The following is a 19,707-nucleotide window of genomic DNA, read 5'->3' as shown; positions in this document are numbered from 1 at the left end:
CTTCCTTCCCCTCTCTCTAAAAATAAATAAATCTTATAAAAATGAAAAAAAGAAAATTAAACAGCTTATCAACAAATCATCTATTACTTATTTAGGTTTCTAGAATGTCTTTAGAGAATTAGCAGGTTCTATTTTCACAGAAAACACCATAATTAAATTAAACAGCCCCAGGGTGGGAGAAAGGAGACTCAGATTCATTTCTAGGACTCATGCCAGGATTCCGTGTGTTTAATCTGTCCTTGGACTGGCCTGTCCCCATTAATCAAAGCAACTGGTTTTCTGGGAAAATAACATGTTTTCATGATGTAAAAAAACAGATATTGAAGGAAAACTATGATGTCGTGGGGAAATGAGAGCAAATACTACATTTAGCTGTATTTTCTCACTTTTTGTCGTATTATATGAAAAGTAATAGACCAAAGTCTTGCTCCCTTTCTGAAATTGTACCTGGTTAAACAAGTTAAACTAATGGTGTGTTTACAAATCGATAGGAAGTAACTTCAGTCCTGATACCAATACTGAATCTGTTTGTATATGTAGACTCAACATGACTTATATACGTATTCTTTAAAACATTGTGTTATTGAAAACACAATGCAAATAAACTTTCCAGTATACATGGAAGCTTCTATTACTCAAGAAATAAATCATAAAAATGAATATAATGTTTAAGAAATGTGTACTTGGCCTCTATTTTTACAAAAATCAAACTTAGGAAGTACACCAGAAACTAAACAAACCCAGACCCACTGAGTCCACTTCAGTGCCTGACACACAGAAGGCTCATGCCAGGTTTGGAATTAACAGTGACTGTGTAACCAAGTAATAAAACATAATTTCCCTGAAAAGCATTTTAATATTATTTTCCAAATTTAAGCTGTTGCATCTGAAAGTAAAATAATCTTTAATGTTAAATTTTCTCTTATATTTTCTAGTAATCACTGTTTATAGAAGCCATTGGGAATTCTAGGTTTTTCTTGTGAGGGAGAATAAAAGATACCTTAGTCCATATCTCATTAGTTTATTTTTATATCTCCAGGGACTAGTGTCATTTCTGTAATAGAGGAATTATTCAACAATGTTTTTAAACCGATTAGTAATTAGCTTTTATATTAATAATCCATTTCTCTGCTCTAGATCTAATTGAAGTAATAACTGAATAAGTACTTAGTGAACAGTAAATTAGTTAACTCATAAATACTACTCAACAAGAAACAATCTAAACAACCTTGAAATATTCCTTTTCCTCCATTCCGGGGTGGCAAGTTTCACTGACTGCAGATTTTGAGATAAAGCTTAGTTTTCCTCAGACTTTATTATTCTAAATAAATAATATGAGGAAATGGCCCTTTGGTACCTACATCTTCAATTGAGAATATAAATTCTATTCTCTCTTTGGTTGATCATCAAAGTTGAACCAAACTGTCGATACAGACTTTTAAGTCTCCTTATTTTTGCCAGACAATAATGACTTCAAATTCTCTGCCCTTCATTCCTAATTCCCATTCCCCTAGTAGAACAAACAAAAATAAGAAAGCAAACAATAAATCAAAAACAAAAACAACTACCAACATCACAACAAAAAAAATCTCTGTATCAGTATCAGCATCACCAACCAACAAGATTAAAAAGTTACATAGTACTCCACCCTACAACAATAGTATATACAATCTTTAAAAAAATACTTTATTTATTTATTTTTAGGGAGTGGAAGGGAGGGAGAAAGAGAGGAGAGAAACATCAGTGTGTAACAGACACATCAGTAAGCTGCCTCTCAGAAGCCCACAACCCAGGCATGTGCCCTGACCAGGAATGGAACCTCTGACCCTTCAGTTCTCAGGCCAATACTCAATTCACTGAGCCACATCAGCCAGGGCAGGATATACAATCTTTTGAGTACACATGAAACATATATCAAGATAGATGATATCCTGAGCCATTAAAAAAACCCTCAAAAATGTAAAAGAACAGAAATCATGCAGAATGTATTTTACCACCATAAAGGAATAAACTAGAAATTAATAACAGAAAGATAACAGGAAAAACTCCAAACATTTGAAAATCAAACAAGATACTTCTAAATAATCCACAGGCCAAAAAGGACATCTAAAGGGAAAATTTAAAACTATTGTATATTTAACTGAATGAAAATGAAAAGGCAACATATCAAAATTAGTAGGGCACAGCTAAATTAATGCCGAGGTCAATTTATAGCATTAAATGAATATATAAGGAGAAACTCCTCAAATCAATGATCTAAGTTCCCATCTCAAGAACCTAGAAAAAGGGCAAATTAAACCCAAAGGTAAGAGCACATATAAAAGAAAATGAAAACAAAAATAGAAAAAAATCAATTAAATCAAGACTAGTTTTTTTAAAACATTGATAATTTACAAACTTCTAACAATACTGATAGAAACAAAAGAAAGAAGTCACAATACACCAACATTAGGAATGAAAAGATATTATTACAGTTCTAGCAGACATCAAAAGGCTAACCGAATACTATAAACAACTTTACAGACATAAAATTGACAACTTAGACAAAAGGAACGAGTTCCTCAAAAAAACACAAACTACTAAAGCTCACACAATATGAAGACATGAAATTGGTCAGGGGTCCCCAACTCCTAAGCAGCAGATCAGTGCCAGTCCATGACCTCTTAGGAACCAGGCTGTACAGAAGGTGAGCAGAGGGTAAGCAAGAGAAGCTTCACTTGCATTACCACCTGAGTTCCTCCTCTTGTCGCTGACCCACTCCCCACACCCCAGTCTGTGGAAAAATTGCCTTCCACAAAACCAGTTTCTGGTGCCAAAAAGGTTGGGGATCACTGAAATAGATAATTTCATCAGCCCTTAACCATTAAGGAAATTGAATTTATTTTTTTAAAAACTCCCAAGAAGAGAAATCTCCAGGCCCTGATCAGCTCACTAAAGAATTTCACCAAATGTTTAAAGAAGAATGAATACCAATTATATGCTTTCTGTTCCAGAAAATTGAAGATGAGGGAACACTTCTGTATTCATTTCATTAAGCTATTGATATTATTACCATGATACCAAAACCAGATAAAGATAGTACCAAAACAAAAAGAACTTCAGACCATTATCCCTCAGGAATATAGACACAAAAATCTTTAGCAAAATAGAATAAGGCAATATATAAAAATAATTATACATATGATTAAGTGGGGTTTAATCCAGGGATTAAAGACTGGTTCAGTATTTGAAAATTAATCAATATAATCTATCATATTAATAGGCTAAAAAAGAAAAATCATATATAATCAGGTCAACCAATACCAAAAAAGCATTTAATAAAATTCAGCACCCATTCATTGTTTTAACAACCCTCAGAAAAACAAATAGAGGGGGCCTCCTCAGCTTGATAAGAAGCATCTTCCAAAAGCCTAGAGCTAACATTTTACTTAGTGGCAAAAGATGGGATGTTTTTTCCCCAAGATCAAGAACAAGAGGCAAGGATTTTTACACTCACTGCTCTCATTCTAGCAACATAGTGCTAGCTCTAGCTAGTGCAATAAGGCAAGAAAATAAAAGGCAAAGATTAAAAAGGAAGAAATTGAACCATCTCTGATTGGCAAATTAGAGTTGGCAAATTAGATTGATTGGCAAGACTGTCTACATAGAAAATCTCAAGAACTCTACCAAAAACTCCTAGAACTAATGAATGAAATCTGTAAGGTTGCAGGATACAAACTAAACATACAAAAAAATTGTATACCTATATACAAGCAATGAACATGTGGACATTGAAATTAAAAAGATAATACCATTTACAATGTTTTTTAAAAGCTGAAATACTTAGGTATAAATCTAAGAAATCATACAGGAATTGCATGCTGAAAATTACACAATACTGATGAAAGAAATACAGAGGACTACTGTGTTCATTTGTCAGAAGACTCAAGATAGTAAACATATCAATGTCTCCCAAATTCCAGGAAAAATTTTTTGTAGATATAGAGTATTCTATGATTACTATAGAAAGGGAAATGACCTAGAATCACTAAAGTAATTTTGAAAAAGAAGAATAAAATGAGATGATTAGTCTACCTAATTTTAAGACTTATATATAGTTGTAGTAGTTGAGACTTGATATGGTCTGAGGAATAGACACAGCTCAATAAAATAAAAAACAGAACTAAGGAACAGACCTACAACTGATTTTTGACAAAGGTATAAAAGTAACTGAATGGAAGAGGGATAGCCCCTTTTCAACAAAAAAGTGTTGAAGCAATTTGACAACCACAGGCAAAAAGAAAAACAACAACAAAAAAACCCCCATGACCTCAGTCTCACACCTTATAGAAAAATTAATTCAAATGGATCATGGACTTAAATGTAAAAATTTAAGAAAAAAATAGAAGAAAATCTTCAGAATCCAGGGATAGGCAAAGAGTACTTAGACTTGACGCCAGAAGTATGATCCATAAAAGGAAAAATCAATAAATTGGACCTCATTAAAATTTAAAACATTGTTCTTCAAAAGACCCTGTTAAGAGTCTGAGTAAACAAACTACAGAGTCAGAGTACATATTTGCAAACCACATTGTCTAAAAAAATGACTATTATCTTCAGGGAATTATGCTGAATGAAAAAAGCCAATTATACCTGCAGCTGCCACTTACTTTTCATTCATACATGCATACACATACACACACACACATATAAAGTAAATCACAACATACCACAGAATTTCAATTTTATAACACTTTTGAAATGAGAAAATTATATGGAGAACAAATTAGTGGCTACCAGAGGTTAAAGGAAGGAGGGTGGACAGGAGGGAAGTGAATATGGCTATAAAAGGACAACATGAAGAATCTTGTGAAGGAAATGTATCTTAACTAGATCAATGTCAACATTCAGGCTGTGATACTGTACTCCCATATCATGTAAATACTATTGTGCTGCATCATGCATGTGAATCAATAACAATCAACCCATAACTAATAAAATATAGTTTAATAAAAATTAATAAAAAATTTGAAAGTCTTTGTGAATACAATTATATGTATATTGCTTTAAAGCTCAAATCCCTATTCTCTTCTTTTGCCAACTCTTGCCTCTTCTCTGTCAGATGTTGACTTTTACCAACATTACTCCAGCTAATAAAAACAATCTGTGTCTTCTGCATAACCAATCACCAGGATTTGGTATGGCTTTAAATAGGAAGTTCAAAATTATTTAAAAAGATCTTTTCTTTAATATCCTAGCCTCACAACTGATGTAGACTGTTGGGGTCTGCCCTGCCTGGTCCCAGGAAGCTGTAACCCCCCATGGCTAAGGCTGAGTGAGAGATCTCCAGTCTAGGAGACACTAAGGAAACAAAACTTATTTCCCTGGCATGAACGCTGCCTGTTCTGTGCCTGGCCTCCAATGCTTGATCAGTTAGCCAATGACGGGTAAGATTTCCCAAGGAGGGAATCGTCTAAGACAGTCATGATCACAAGGAGGCCTCTAGGAAGAGACTCAGGGCTGTGGAAATGAAGGGGTGGTCGACATCAACCCCTGCCCCCTTGGCTTTGTCAAAGCCTGAGTCCTTGTTCTTAGTAGTGAGAAATCCAAGTCTCCTGGCTGCCTCTGTCTCCTCTGCCCAATTTAGGCCTGTGGAAATAGCAGGGGTGGTGCAGTCCAGACCAGAGTCGGAGGACCCCCGGGGTAATCAGGCCTGGGATATAGAATATGCAAGATCCTGAGAGATTTGCTACCTGGAGGATGCTATTGAATTAGAATATGAAGGCATGGGCAGGAAATGAAACTAGCCTTTTAGATCCTGTAGTCTTTTTAAGTGATAAAACCCAAAATCTCAGTGGGAGTTTTGTCAGTCTCTTTGAAAATTACCTACTTGTTTGATCTTCCCTGCCAGACTGTAATCCACAAACTGTATCTGTATTCTTGATAAAAGCCTACTCAGGTGGTGACTCAGGGTGCTCTCCACTAGAGAGAGTGGCCATTTTGTACCTATTTCTCCACAGGACTCAGTTGTCTGTGTGTATATTTTTCTCATGTTTCGACGAGCATCTACAGCAGGGATGGATACTGCTGGCCAGTATTCTCCACAGTAGACACATTCAGCTGAAGAACGTAGGGCTTAATGGGAGATGTCTGTCTGAATTCCAGGATAGATTACCCAGTCATGCACCAGCAAGTATCTATGGCTACCTCCCTACTGGGCCATTGATAATTAGCAGCCCTCTATCTGTAGCACTTCCTTTGAAACCATTTACCTAACTCCAGTAACATTCCCACTGTTAACTGCATTACACTGTGGGAGAAGTAGGATGCACTGCAGTTAAGACCATCCATGGGCTACACCAGGGGCAGGCAGCCTTCCCAGCACCAATTCCCTGTGCTCCATCTTCCACGTGGAAGCAGCAGGTACCATTAGATCTGCTCTGCAGGTTCTGAGATGACAGCCACCACTTCACCATTTTTCTTCTGCTTCTTGCCAAATGGCAACATGAAAACCTGAGGTAGACAATAGGCAATGCTTTCAAGTGGCTTTGTACTCAGATGGCACAACAGCCATTCCTTAGAAATTTGAAACCACTCACAAAATCTGAATTCCTCACTCTTCTGAAGTGAAAGCTGCAGGATCCTCCCAACAGGGAACATCTTCCAATTAGAAATCCATGAGAGATGAGCTAATTCTTTTTGAATCCCGCAGCAATGAGTTTGTATAAGGAAGAGAACGATTCACTAACCATGTGTAATAACTGGTCACTGCATGGTCCAATTCTCTTTCAAACAATCACATAGAAGAACACTTCTTGTTCACCAGAAAGAGTAATACAAACATAGGCTTTAGAGAGTTTTATTTTGTTTTGTTTTAAATCCTTTCTCAGTAATGACTAAAGTGCTCCCCATTCTTCTCAGTTGACCTGGAAGTATACAGAGAAGGCAGCTGTCCAAGTTCAGTATGACAAGGACTCAGGAACCCTCCTGCTGAACCAGGTCTCCTTTCACAATGGCCTGTTTATCCCAGACTGATGTACACAGATACCCACTGTCTTTATCTCACAAGAAAAGTGTTCCAGTTAACATGAGGTGTTCTTAAAATTCCCTAACCCAAGAAAAACAGATGTACTGTGTACAGAGTAAGATCTGGCATCTACAGAGAACTTTCTAGGAAAGCCTAGAAAACAGTACTGTCCTGCTGCAACAGGCATTTCACTGTTCCTTTAGAGATTCCTTGTCCTGGCAGAAAATAAAAACTAAAAAAGATTAGTAGTAGCCACCCACAAAAATAAGAAAGGAAAGCCCTGGCTGGCATAGCTCAGTGGATTGAGTGCGGGCTGGGAACCAAAGTGTCCCAGGTTCAATTCCCAGCCAGGGTACATTCCTGGGTGGCAGGCCATAACCCCCAGCAACTGCACATTGATGTTTCTCTCTCTCTCTCTCATTCTCTCTCTCTCTCTCTCTCTCTCCCTCTCTCCCTCCCTCCCTCCCTTCCCTCTCTAAAAATAAATAAAATCTTAAAAAAAATAAGAAAGGATATTAGACCCCTATAGCAAAAAAATCAACAAAAATGCCATCTACTTGAACAATTCAAATTTAGAAGTCCACCATGCACTGAAATATAATAAATCACTATGTTTTAGAATAATTGTTGCACAGGGTTTGACTTAATCTCAGCAGACTGGAAAACAGCCCCCAGGAAGTTGGTGTGATGAACTTCCTGCAGATGCACTATTATGAAAGTGAAAACAGCCTATCAAATTAGGCATATTTAAATAGGCAGTGGGAGTAGTAATATATGGTTTGACCTACCCACCTGTAAGCATTGACCTTAGAATACTAGACCCTTCTCACTTATCTTTATCTCTTGAAGCTTCTGAATCAACATACATTCAGGTTAGGCACTTTGTATAAAGGGTCAGATTAGAAATAAAGATTAGGAAAGGCAGAAAGAGTTCTTGCTTCCTCCTATGAGATTACCTTTATATCATTAGGATAGCAGACAACATTGCATGAGCCCTCAGTATGTTTCTTAACTTTGGCTGGAGCCATGAGGAGCCAAGATGGTCTGCAGGCAGAACAGCAGACAGGGACTGATGGAACACTCATACCCTCTCACTTCTCCTGGGTGCCCTACTCCTGGAAGCTCAAGATCCTGGCCTGAAAAGAAAAGTCTTTGGGAGGTTAACCTTCATCAACCTCTCCCCATTCAACAGAGATCAAATGAGAGAAGGTGAGACTAGAAGGGGGAGCGAGGAGGTAAGCACTGCCTGATTATTGAGACTGGATATTGTAAGTATGTGCTCAGCACCAGTCCCTCACCCTGGCCAGACCACATCTGTGGTTTTAAACAAATGGTCTGTCCTTTTATCTCAATGAACATCATCATTATCCATGAGCCAAAATGACTTGTGGGAGCAGAAGACACTGCTGGGTACATGGCACTTCAAGAGCTGAGTCTGAGATGGTGTTATGCCTTCAGATGGCTCATTATTTGAGCAGAGCTGTTTGGACCAATGCTGGCTGGTGGGGACAGCTACTGGAAATACTACAAGTATAACGATGGTCAGCCTGATTCCACAGCTACAAGTCTATAATCAGTCTTCTTACTCACACCTTGCAACAGTTTGCCATTGAAAAACTTGATGTTAAAAAAAGCTTCCATTTTTCATATTAAGAATTCCACAGTCTTATTTACTTTGTGAGACCAGGAGCCTAAGACTCAACTTGGATTAGCATCTTATTCCATATCATACTGATGTATAAGTATATCACTATGTCTCCATCACACACACACACACACACACACACACACACACACATCCCCCAATGGATCGTGGCCAAGAAATGGAGCTGGGATATAGAGTAAAGTTCCCAGTCCTTTTCTAGGAAGTGCAGGACACCACAGTTCTGGCTGAGTGGCCTAAGGACACAGAGAGAGACACTCTAATGCCAGAGCTGACCTTGACTTGGTAAAACAAGTAGGCTGTTCAGTAAGATGAGTCAAACAATCCACTCTGGGGAGTCTAGATTTGTGTTAGAAAGCCAAAGGTAGAAAAAGCATAGAAAGCAGGTCTGGCAGATCTTAAAACATAACATTTTAAAAAATATTTTGTTTACTTTTCCTAGTTTATTTGGATTACTTGTTAATTTTTTAAATTAAAATTCACTTTTAGCTTTTCTCATTTTAAATATATAATCCTTTTGAATATATATTGTTGAGTGAGGGTTTGCAGGATGTTATTTCAGAAGGATCCATGGAACATTTAAGCAAGGGCAATTCCTTTGAAGGCCTGTATTTCTAAAGCCTTTTCAGTCCGTAGGTTACGTGAGTGATAATGGTAAGAGCTCACAATGGAGGCTAGTCTTTACCATAATACTGAGCTACTTGTGTGCTGGATATGCAAAGTTCCCCAGTGGCAGATTTTCACTTTGTAAATGGGCAGCAGAACAAATGTAGTGAATCAATTATTTCCATTTACAGCACACATTTAAATGTACGGGGTCAATCTAACACTAAGCATCAGTTACTTGTATGCCCTGCACAGGAAAACCAAACCAAACCAAACCGAACCAAACCAAACCAAACCAAAAACATCACCTCACTTTTCCACAGAAAGAGAATAAATCACAAATTCACCTATTTCTCATTTCTTTAACTACTTTGACCATACTTTAGGACTGATTCTGGACTAAACCAAATTAGAAACCCACAGCACTGAAAATGATCAGAGATTTTGTTCTGCAGGCACTAACTATGGGTCATGCACCTGGTCCTGGGCAAACTGGATGTTAATAACTTGTGGGGATATTTTAGAATAATTGTAGCATGGGGTTTGACTTAATTAATCTCAGCAGGGTTCAAAGAAGGTCCATGAAATTAACATGAAAAATGTTCTTCAGATGTCCTGTTATTAAAAGTTGAACAATTATGTCACCAAAAGAGACAGGCACAGAGAAGACTGCAGTTACAAACCCAAACCAAAAGAAATATTTCATACATGCTGATACAGAAAGAGACATGTTTGCCTTTCCACACTTAGAAAGGGATAAAACTGTGTGTTTGGTGTTTGGTGCAAAGCAGGTGCTCATCAATATTTGCTGACTTCATAAAACAGTGACTGATGGTTGAACAAGCATGTGTGACAGGACAAGATATGCAACAAGATCACACATTCTTTCCAATAACAGGAATACTCAATTTTATAACATGGTAACATTTAGGTCCTACAAGACAAATCAGGTGCCAAACAAAGAGACCAGGTTGAGGGGCATACAGCACATTTGAAAGCTAGCAGTTAGGTTCAAATAGCAGATTAGAGCAAGTACAGAATCCTGGGACACCCAAATCATATCCCATTCCCATCCACATTGTGAAGCAGTAGGACTTCATGATTTCAGAACCTGGTTATACTCCACAAATTTAAGCGTTATTGTCAGAGCTAGGAAAACGGTGCCTGGTGCTGGACAGGCTGGTCTGATGGAGGTGGGAGACACAGGGGTGCTGTGTGCTGTTTACAGCATGATCTCCTGTACCCTTTAGTAGAGAATTAGATATCGAGATCTACCTCACTAGGGGCTCTTTCGCCTTCCAAAACTCAGAACAGAAGATGGAACCACCAGGACATCTCCAAACAGACAGACATTCAACAAGGGTTCATGAAACAACTGAAATGGTGCCACTTTCTCCTCCTCCTCCCACAAAACTGTAGAGCCTCTACCTGTAGAATTAGTCTACCAGGGTGTCTGACCTTTTGGCATCTCCGGGCCACACTGGAAGAAGAGTTGTCTTCAGCCATACATTAAATATACTGTGACACATAATCACACACAAAAAATCTCATAATTCAAGTAAATTTACCATTGTGCATTGCGCCGTGCTCATAGCTATCCTGAGCTGCATGTGGCCCCCGAGCCATGGGTTGAACATCCCTGGAAGCATTTGCTATGTGCCAGGCACTCTTTCAAGCCCTTCACAGGGACTGACGCATTTCATTCTCTCAACACCCAGTGGTTCCCAACTTTACTACACCTGGGAAGATTCTGAAAATTTTAATGTCTAAGTCACATGCAAAACCAATCCCAGTATTTAGGGGTGGGAGTAGGCATCAGTTTTTTAAAAGATCAACAGCAAAAGTCTGAAACACTTACCTAAGAAATGGGTTCCATTATTATCTATATTTTTCAGATAAGGCAACTGAGGCACAGAGAAGTTAATGCCTTCCCAAGGTCACAGAGAGGCAGGCAGCAGAGCTGGGAGCTGAACCCATTATTTGATTGCTGCCAAACACTAAGAAGTCATGTCAGGTAGAGGTGTCACAGAAATTATGTACATTACTATTGTGTAATGAAATGAGTAGGGAAGAAAGAAATTCTAGGAATTTCTTTCCTAGAAAGAAATTGTAGGAATGTGCACCAGCAAAGAACTATGAGAAGCATGGATGGCTATCAACACAAGGAAGATCTTACACAGTCCAACCGGTTAGGAACACAGTTACCATTCTCTTAAAGATTATCATGTTGCCACAGAGGAAGGGGTTCCTGGAAAGCCTATGTTTGGGGCTCCTAGCTCTGACAATAATGCTTGGATTTGTGAAATGTAATCAGGTTCTGAAATCATGAAGTCCTACTGCTTCACAATGTGGATGGGAATGGGATGGATTGGATGTACCAGGATTCTTTACTTGCTCTAATCTGCTATGTGTAGCTAACTGCTAGTTTTCAAATGTGCAGTATGCCCCTCAACCTGGTCTCTTTGTTTGGCACCTGATTTGTCTTGTAGGACCTAAATGTTACTGTGTTATAAAATTGAGTATTCCTATTATTGGAAAGAATGTGTGATCTTGTTGCATATCTTGTCCTGTCACACATGCTCATTCAACCATCAGTCACTGTTTTATGAAGTCAGCAAATATTGATGAACACTTGGTTTATGTTCTAGAACAGCAGTTCTCACACTTTAGCATGCATGAAAATCACCTGCAAAGCTGGTTAAAACACAGATTACTGGGCCCAAACCCACAGTTTCAAATTCAGTAAGTCTGAGGGAGAGCCCCAGAATTTGCTTTTCTAACAAATGCCCACCCAAGTGATGCTGACATGGAAGCACTTCCCCAGGCACACCATAACAGCCATGCAGGATGAGCTGGGAGCTACAGCCACACACATAGCTGTGTGAGGGTCCCTGGTCACCAAGTCTCTGCACCTCTGCTTATTGTGTTCCCAGAGGGTGAAATACCTCCCTCTGTCAGCTCCTGCCCCAACTTGTTCACTCCTGTTACTATTCAGCCCAGGCTATAGTTAGCTCCTCCTCCAGGGAGCCTTCCTGGATCCTAGGCCTCTGATATGCTCCCCTAACACCCTGCCCATACACCTGCTGTGCATTTCTCCCACCAGAATGTGACCTCTTCTTGAGGACAGGCACTTTCACTGTTTACTTTCTATCTTTGGCATCTAGCACGAGGCCAGGCACGCAAAAGGCACACAGTAAGTGTGTACATATAAGCACTCTATCCAACCAGGAAGAGTAGAAATGAAGCTGCTTTCTGAAACAGAGGGTTTCTCTTTCGGCCATAGAGTCCCAATATGTAAATTGGATGTGTTTCAAAGTATGTAAATTGTAAGGACTGGGAATGCATTTATGTCATAGGTGGTATGAATAAGTACTAAGGGCCTGACCTCAGAAACTTGCTTAATGTGACCCAATTGTAGTTTTAACATTGAAGTAGAAGCCTGAGAACAATAGTTATAGAGAACAATAATTTTTATGAAAGACTGTGGTGAAAGTTCCTTTACCAGGAACACATCTCATTTCTGGCCTTTTGCCCCTCTGCCATAAGATAATAAAATGCTGGACTCGTCTTCCCCTTGTACCTGCCCTAGATGGTGAGTGAAGATCCCAGTTTTTGACAGTCTGTGCCCTCTGTGACACGTTTCAGCCTGGCCATTCCAGACCCGTGTTCTATTTTTCTCCAGAGACAGCCTGTCAATGCTAGAAAACAAACTCTGCCTCAGTGTTAATGGGGGCTGGGGGGATGGTCGGCCCCTTCCTCTCCCAGGTTAGCTGTGCAGAGTACTTTTAAAGGTCCCCAGTTCCATGGCTGAAACCAAACTGAAGATAATGGGAGTGAGAAGAAATTTCTGGTCCAGATCTTGAGAGCTAAAAGGGAAGATATTTTGAGTCAGGCACACAGTCCCTGAAATTACAAAGGTGAGCTTTCATCTCTTCCACAATGACACAGAGTGGTCCTGCCACAGGAAAAATGGTCAGATGTTCTTTCAGACCAAGACATCAGGTCCTTTCAGGTCCTGGTTAGATGAGGTAGCAGTCCTATGTCCAAGACATTTGAACATTGTGACCACAGGATGGGTCATTACCTGGGTCCAAAAGTGTTGACACCTCAAGCACAGAAAATAGCTACAATCAAGTAGCAGAAATATATACCATTCCCTTTCCATTCCTGGCACTGCCACAGCTCCCCAGTGTTCTCCCAGGCACATTCAGAGAGGGGCACAGCACCAGAAATGAGGAAGGAGGAAGACTGCCCCTGGAACTCCCGCGAGGCCCTCATGCTCGCAGTATCCAGGCCCCTGCTCTCATGTCCCACCTTCAGTTCAGCAAGCAGGAATTATCTAGTTTGCAAAAGGCTCTGTGGGAACCCTGCTGCCTGAAGGAGTGACAAGCCATGGAGGGGACAGACAATGGAAGTGCTTGAATCTCCTAAGCCAGGCAGCCCTGTGTTCAAATCTGTCTTCCCATTTACTGAGATGCTCTGGCCACAATGTCCCTGAACCTCCATTTCTCAGCTGTGAAAGGGGAGCAGGAGAACCTAATTTACCATCTGTAAAATGATCTTCATCTGAACCACAGAGCAGACAATGACTTGAACAAATGTTTCCTCAATTCTCCCAAGGATGGCACATACCCTCCCCCGGCCCAGAGGCGTGAGAGTGAAGTCAATGATGCACAATGTACACCTTAGGGCATTGGGGTTTAATTCTGTCAAGAAAGACTGATGTGGAATGAGATGAGCATCATGAGTAAACAATACCCTCCGAGTTCCCTGAGGGTTCTAGAAAGGGATTAAATAGACCTGCAGGAGCACAGCTGGGAATCAGGAGGGCATGGGTGGAGTCTTCATCCCAGAGGAGAGGGGAGTGGGCACAGCAGAGCCAACACAGCCTCAGCCACTAACCTGACATACTCTCCCTGACACTGCTCTTCCATTTGAGATGGAGAGATGAAGAAAATCATGTAATCACATTGTACTAATGCACTTTCCTCCACAAATGGAAAATACAATTAAGTATTCCAGTTACTAATTTTCAAACTACCAGTATTATATGATCTACCTCTAGAAAGCAATGTACATTTGGTGTTCTTTCCTGGTATTTTGGAAATAACAAAAATATTTCTTTCTAAAACACTTGATTTCTACATCTGCAATTTTATAGTCTCATTTATGCCACTACATGTCTCAAAAGCAAACATTTTGTCAATGTATAGCTTTCACACACACAAAAAGGAAAACCACTCACAGCTTCCATTCTCAATGAATCCTTCCAGTGCCTCTCAGCTCAGGAAAGGAAGGGGAGAGAAGGTTCATTCTTTTTAGCAGCAGGCAGAGAAGTCGACCCACCCAGCTGTAGGGCCCTGGACCAGGGCTCAGAAGACCTGAGATCTCAGGACAGGTCTACTGTCCTGCTTTTCCCTGAGATTTGTCATTCAATTTCTTGGGGCCACAGTTTTCTCATCTGTGGGATGTGAGGTCCCTTCCAGCTAGTAAAGTATAAAATTTGACCAACACTCTGCTTTAGTATTGGCAAAAGTGGAAATACTTGCTTTAGGAAGGTGAACACTAACAAGAAATATTTGAAGAAGACTTTAAGATTACATAATGAAATAGTAATAAACAAGACACATAAAATCACAGGGCTACGAGGGACCCTAAAGTCCTGGCCAGCTAAATTGAAACTGAACTCTCAATGCACAGGAGCAGACAGTTGGCAAGGGTCTTTCAGGTAGCTTTCTTCTGGGGCCCTGGGGCTGAGAGCACCAGAGCATTATCCTCAGGAAAGCAGGCTGAAGTGACCTGGAACTCACAGTCAGCCCAGGCAGGGTCCCCAGGCTTTCAGAGAGACAGTAGGCATTAGGTTTTCCCCATACACCATTCTACAGGTGTAGTTCTTTTGTCTTCAACTGGTGTAAATTCCAGACTAAATAAAACCTGCAAATAATGACCTCATTTCCAAAGCTGGATCCCAGCCCATGTCTGAGTGTAAAAGGTCCTCTGGCACAGAAGCTCAGTCACCTGGTGTGAAGAGGGGCTCCACCACTACACACACAGCCATGAGAAACTGGGCCAATCACCTAACCAATCTGAGACTTTTCTCATCTGTTAAATGGGGACAATAATAGTGTCTGCATTACAGGGATGTGAGAATTGATGCCTTATTATTGTACATAAAGCCCTCAGGAAAATGTTGGGCACATATTGTGTGTTGGATAAATGCTACCCAATATTGATATTAACATCCATACGAACTTTATGCAAGAACTATGCATATGATGCTACTTCAGTAAGGAAACAAACAGGAACAGATGGAAAGATCCTGATGCAGAGCACTCCTGGGGAAAAGCAGGTGCTTGCTGCCTCTGCCTCCTGACACTCAAGACATTTTGAAGCAAAGATGACTGCAAGGTCAGGGAGAACTGACTGGGAAAGAGGGAAAGGAGCTTGGAATGATGATGGAGTAGGAAAAATCACAGCCAAAGGAACTGAAACAGGTGTGGTGTGGAGGTGCCCAGGCTGTCGCTGCTGGGAGAAGTAGGTAAAAGGCCAGAAAGTGCCCTGGGGGAGAAACAGGCAAGAATGAAGACACCCTCACAAGCACACGAGCACAAAAGAAAAAGGAGAGTCAAATCGCATGGGAGGAAGAATGGCACATTTAGGGGCCAAAGGAAGTAGATGAAAATTGAATACTGGAAAATTGGAATAAGAAATAGCCACATGAAACTCTAAAGGATGGGGGGTGGGGTGGTGCAGAGAACAAGGTTCAGCAGCATGTGGAGGGGTGAATAATCTCACAGGCACCGGGAGAACTTTGGAAGATGGGGGAGGGCGGACATCAAGAGAAAAGGTGTTAGTAAAGGTGGAAAAATAAAAGAGTGAAATGCCTGTGCCTGTTAGCAAAGGAGAGCTAAGAACCGATAGACCTGGTTGGTAAACAGGGAAGAAAACACCAATCAACAGAAAATGAGGTGGTGCTCGCAGAAAATCTTAGGAGGAGGGTGTGGGTGATAGATATGTGAATTTGGATAGCATGGGTAACAAGTGCTGAATAATTAAAATTATTCTTCTATTTTTCAACATTATTATCCAAGGCTGGGAAGAAAGCAACTGACGAAAATATTGTCCACCCTTCCCCCAACACTTTTGCTTTGGTTTGGTTTTCGTACTTAAAGGAAAGGGAAATTTGCTCAGGCTCTGTAACTGCATGGATGGGTGGCCCGCCAGCAGCGATCACCTAAGTTTCTCCTGACGTGGACAGCAGCGCTGGCTTCTCTCTTTGGGGCTGGTGTGGCAATTTCTCCATGTCGTGAGGAAAAATGGAACCAAACTAACTCAGAAACGACGGATGCCGGGTCCCACTGTCTTTCTCCCCAGGTGGGACCTAGAGTGAAATTTGAGTGGGGACCAACTCCTCCAACCGCAGCCCTGCCTGTCTCCGGGGCGGGTGCAGGTCGTGCAGGTCGTCCCGCGGGAGGGAGCTGAGCGGTCCAAGGAACCCCAGCCGCCTGGGTTCCGCTCCCCGCGCCAACCTGAAGGCCTGCGCCGGTGAGTGGAGCGCGGGATAAAGTTTCAGGGTCCTCTCTAGACTTTCGTGCTGAGGAACGCCGCCTGCACGTCCTCCCTCCCGGGGCAACGCCACTCGGCCAGCCGAGGGCGCGGAGCAACCACCGCAGAACACCGACAGGTGGGCAGCCGGGGGCTCCCGGAATCCGACAGGAGGCTGCGGCCGGGAGTCCTCAGGCTACAAACACCGAACGCGACGGTGCATGCGGAGCTAATCCTTCTCCCGATTTCCCAGCTAACAGCCCCGAACCACGCTCCCCCATCGCACGCAGCCTCACCTCGCGTGGCCCCCACTCGGCGAGGCCTCCAAAGTCAACGGATGCAAGATGCCCCTTCGACGCAGGGCCGATCTGGGTCCCGCAGTCTCCGGGTCCCGCGGGCTCCGAGCACGCCGGGCTCTCGGACTAGCCTCGGCACTAGGACAGGCCTCTAGGCGGACGGCGTGTGCTGGGGAAAGCGCTGTGCCGAGGGTTCGCCCGCGCGGCAGCGGCCAGGCTCCCCTCCGCCGCCACGCCCAGACCCGGCCCCCAGCCGCTCCTCCCGCCGGCGCTCTCTCAGGCCACGCCCCTGGCTTGGCTTCCCCCGCCCCCCCCGCCCCCTTCACGCAATGGTCTTTGGCCTCCTACAGGCCACGCCCCCAGCCAGGGACCACACCCCCCTCTTGTCCGAACGCTACCCGAGCCAGCTCTCCCTCTCCAGCTCCAGGCCAAGCCCCCAGCCGGGCTCCAGCCCCTTTGCCCACCTTCCACCGCAACCACCAGGCTCCCGGCCCCACAATCCTCCCAGCCATTCTCACCCCCACCCCCTTCTCCATCAGTGTATCTTCTTCCCACAACCGAGAGCCACCTCTGAGACACTCAGAGGGGCCAACCGCCCCCTACTGCCTACTCGACCCACGTCAGCCTGGGCGCGAAGTTCACTCTGGGCTAAGGCACTATGGTTGCAGTTTTCTGAGCAAAGGAAACGCGAGGGGGAGGATTTTTTAACCTATGGGTTTCTCTAGGGCCTAGGGCAAGGCTTCTGGGGACTGCATCAGTGAAGTCACTCAAAAAACTATGGCCTTTGCTGTTTGGCTCAAAGCCTAATCATTGATTAACAGGAAAACCAGAGGCAAAGCGAAGCCTTCTGCGCTAGGATCTGGGGCCCAAAAGTTCCGTGATTGTTTCCTGATATGAAGCTCATGTAATTCATAAAATAAACACATTCTTTTTAAAAAGTGTCCATTTTTTAGATGACTCATTTAAGTGGTTATTACATGTCAGCACAATTATTACAAATATGTAATACTTTTATTATCAAGAGTAATAACCATTTTTAAAGTAAAGAACATATAAAATTATTAGTTACCCAATGAAAAATCAAAATTCATTTTATTTTTGCTTTTTTAAATAGTGAAAAAAACTTCTGTATGATACTCGAAACGGTGGATACATTAGTTAAAACCCACAGAATATACAACACAAAGAGTGAACCCTAGTAAACTCGTTCATAACAATGTATCAATTTTGGTTCATCATTTGTAACAAATGTACTGCACTGTGGAAGATGTCAGTAATAGAAGAAACTGGGGGACAGGGAGTGAGAGAGTATATGGGAACTTGTACTTCCCACTCAATTTTTCTGTAATCTTAAAATTGCTCTAAAAAACAGCCTATAAATTAAAGCACACACTGCCCTAATGGGGTGGCTCAGTTGGTTGGAGCACCAGAAAGGTTCCAGGTTGGACTCCCAGTCAGGGCACATACCTAGGTTGCAGGTTAGATCCCCGTGCAGGTGTGTATGAGAGACAACCCATCAATGTTTCTCTCTCCCTCTCCCCCTCACTCCCTCCCCTCTTTGTCTCTCTCCAAAAGCAATACACATATCCTTCACTGAGGATTAAAAAATTAAAGTGCATACCAAAATATTAATGCTAATCTCTGGGTGGTGGAAATATGGAAATTTTTATTTTGTTGTTTAAATAGTTATTGAAGTTCCCCAAATTTTTGACGATGAGCATTTATTTTTAAAGCAGAAAAAATATAAAAATAAACTATGAAAAATTTTAGAAACATATCATGAGCAGCTAATATTGAATTTTTCATTTTATTTCTACTTGACATAACTAACAAAATCTGCATAAAGCTCTCATAAATGTTAAAAATAAAATCTATGTTAAGATTGTTTTTTAAAAAAAGAACATCCCCCTGATGTGAGTGGCTTAGTTGGTTGGGTGTCCTCTTCCAAAGTGAAAGGTCAGTGGTTCGATTCCCAGTCAGGTCACATGCCTAGGTTGTCCTGACTAGAGGGACAGGGGACTTAGAGACTTGGGGGCTCAGGGGTAGAGGGACTGGGGTGCATATGAGAGGTAACCTCTCTTTCTCTCTTCCTTCCTCTCTCTCTCTCTCTCTCACACACAACAAATAAATAAAATAAAAATTAAAGGATAAATTGCAAGTTTTTCTTTCTTTTTTAAAATTTTTTTAAAGATTTTATTTATTTATTTTTAGAGAGGGAAGGGAGGGAGATAGAGAGAGAGAAACATCAATGTGCGGTTGCTGGGGGTCATGGCCTGCAACCCAGGCATGTACCCTGACTAGGAATCGAACCTGCGACACTTTGGTTCACAGCCTGCACTCAGTCCACTGAGCTACGCCAGCCAGGGCTGCAAGTTTTTCTTTTAGTTTTCTCTTTAGAATTAGTACAGATCTAAAAAGAAAATCTTAATTTTTCTTTTTAAAAAATCTGTCTCAAAGGATCATTTCTACCTGCTTGGAAACCATTATTATTATTTACAAGCAACACTTTTTCTAGTGAAGAGAACACCATTAAGAAAAAGTTCTTGGGGGAAGGAAATTGGCCTGGCCAGTGAATAAATGGATTTCTGTTG

At 41.6% G+C, this 19,707-nt stretch overlaps 1 protein-coding gene and 1 long non-coding RNA gene across 6 annotated transcripts in view; both read right to left on the bottom strand.

The window, feature by feature from the left end:
- Positions 1 to 19,707, bottom strand: part of SPATA13 (spermatogenesis associated 13) — a 374,002-nt gene that overhangs the window by 142,381 nt on the left and 211,914 nt on the right. Inside the window, exon 1 of one of the 5 annotated variants that reach the window (XM_028531959.2) lies at positions 17,117 to 17,407. The exons of 3 other annotated variants lie outside the window; for them this stretch is intronic. The gene's annotated coding sequence lies outside the window, so the exon portion shown is untranslated. Of the gene's footprint in view, positions 1 to 17,116; positions 17,408 to 19,707 lie in introns of those variants that run through there. One more of the 5 variants, XM_028531961.2, reaches the window with a different exon arrangement.
- Positions 4,297 to 7,270, bottom strand: LOC118498959. Its single transcript, XR_004901450.1, has 2 exons — positions 6,092 to 7,270; positions 4,297 to 5,255 (listed from the first exon to the last, which is right to left on the bottom strand). It is a non-coding gene; the product is annotated as an uncharacterized LOC118498959 (long non-coding RNA).

This window comes from Phyllostomus discolor, chromosome 2 (genome assembly GCF_004126475.2).
Source record: "Phyllostomus discolor isolate MPI-MPIP mPhyDis1 chromosome 2, mPhyDis1.pri.v3, whole genome shotgun sequence".
Lineage (NCBI taxonomy): Eukaryota > Metazoa > Chordata > Mammalia > Chiroptera > Phyllostomidae > Phyllostomus > Phyllostomus discolor.
The sequence above is the reverse complement of the archived record's forward strand: the minus strand, read 5'-3'. Positions and strand labels throughout refer to the sequence as shown.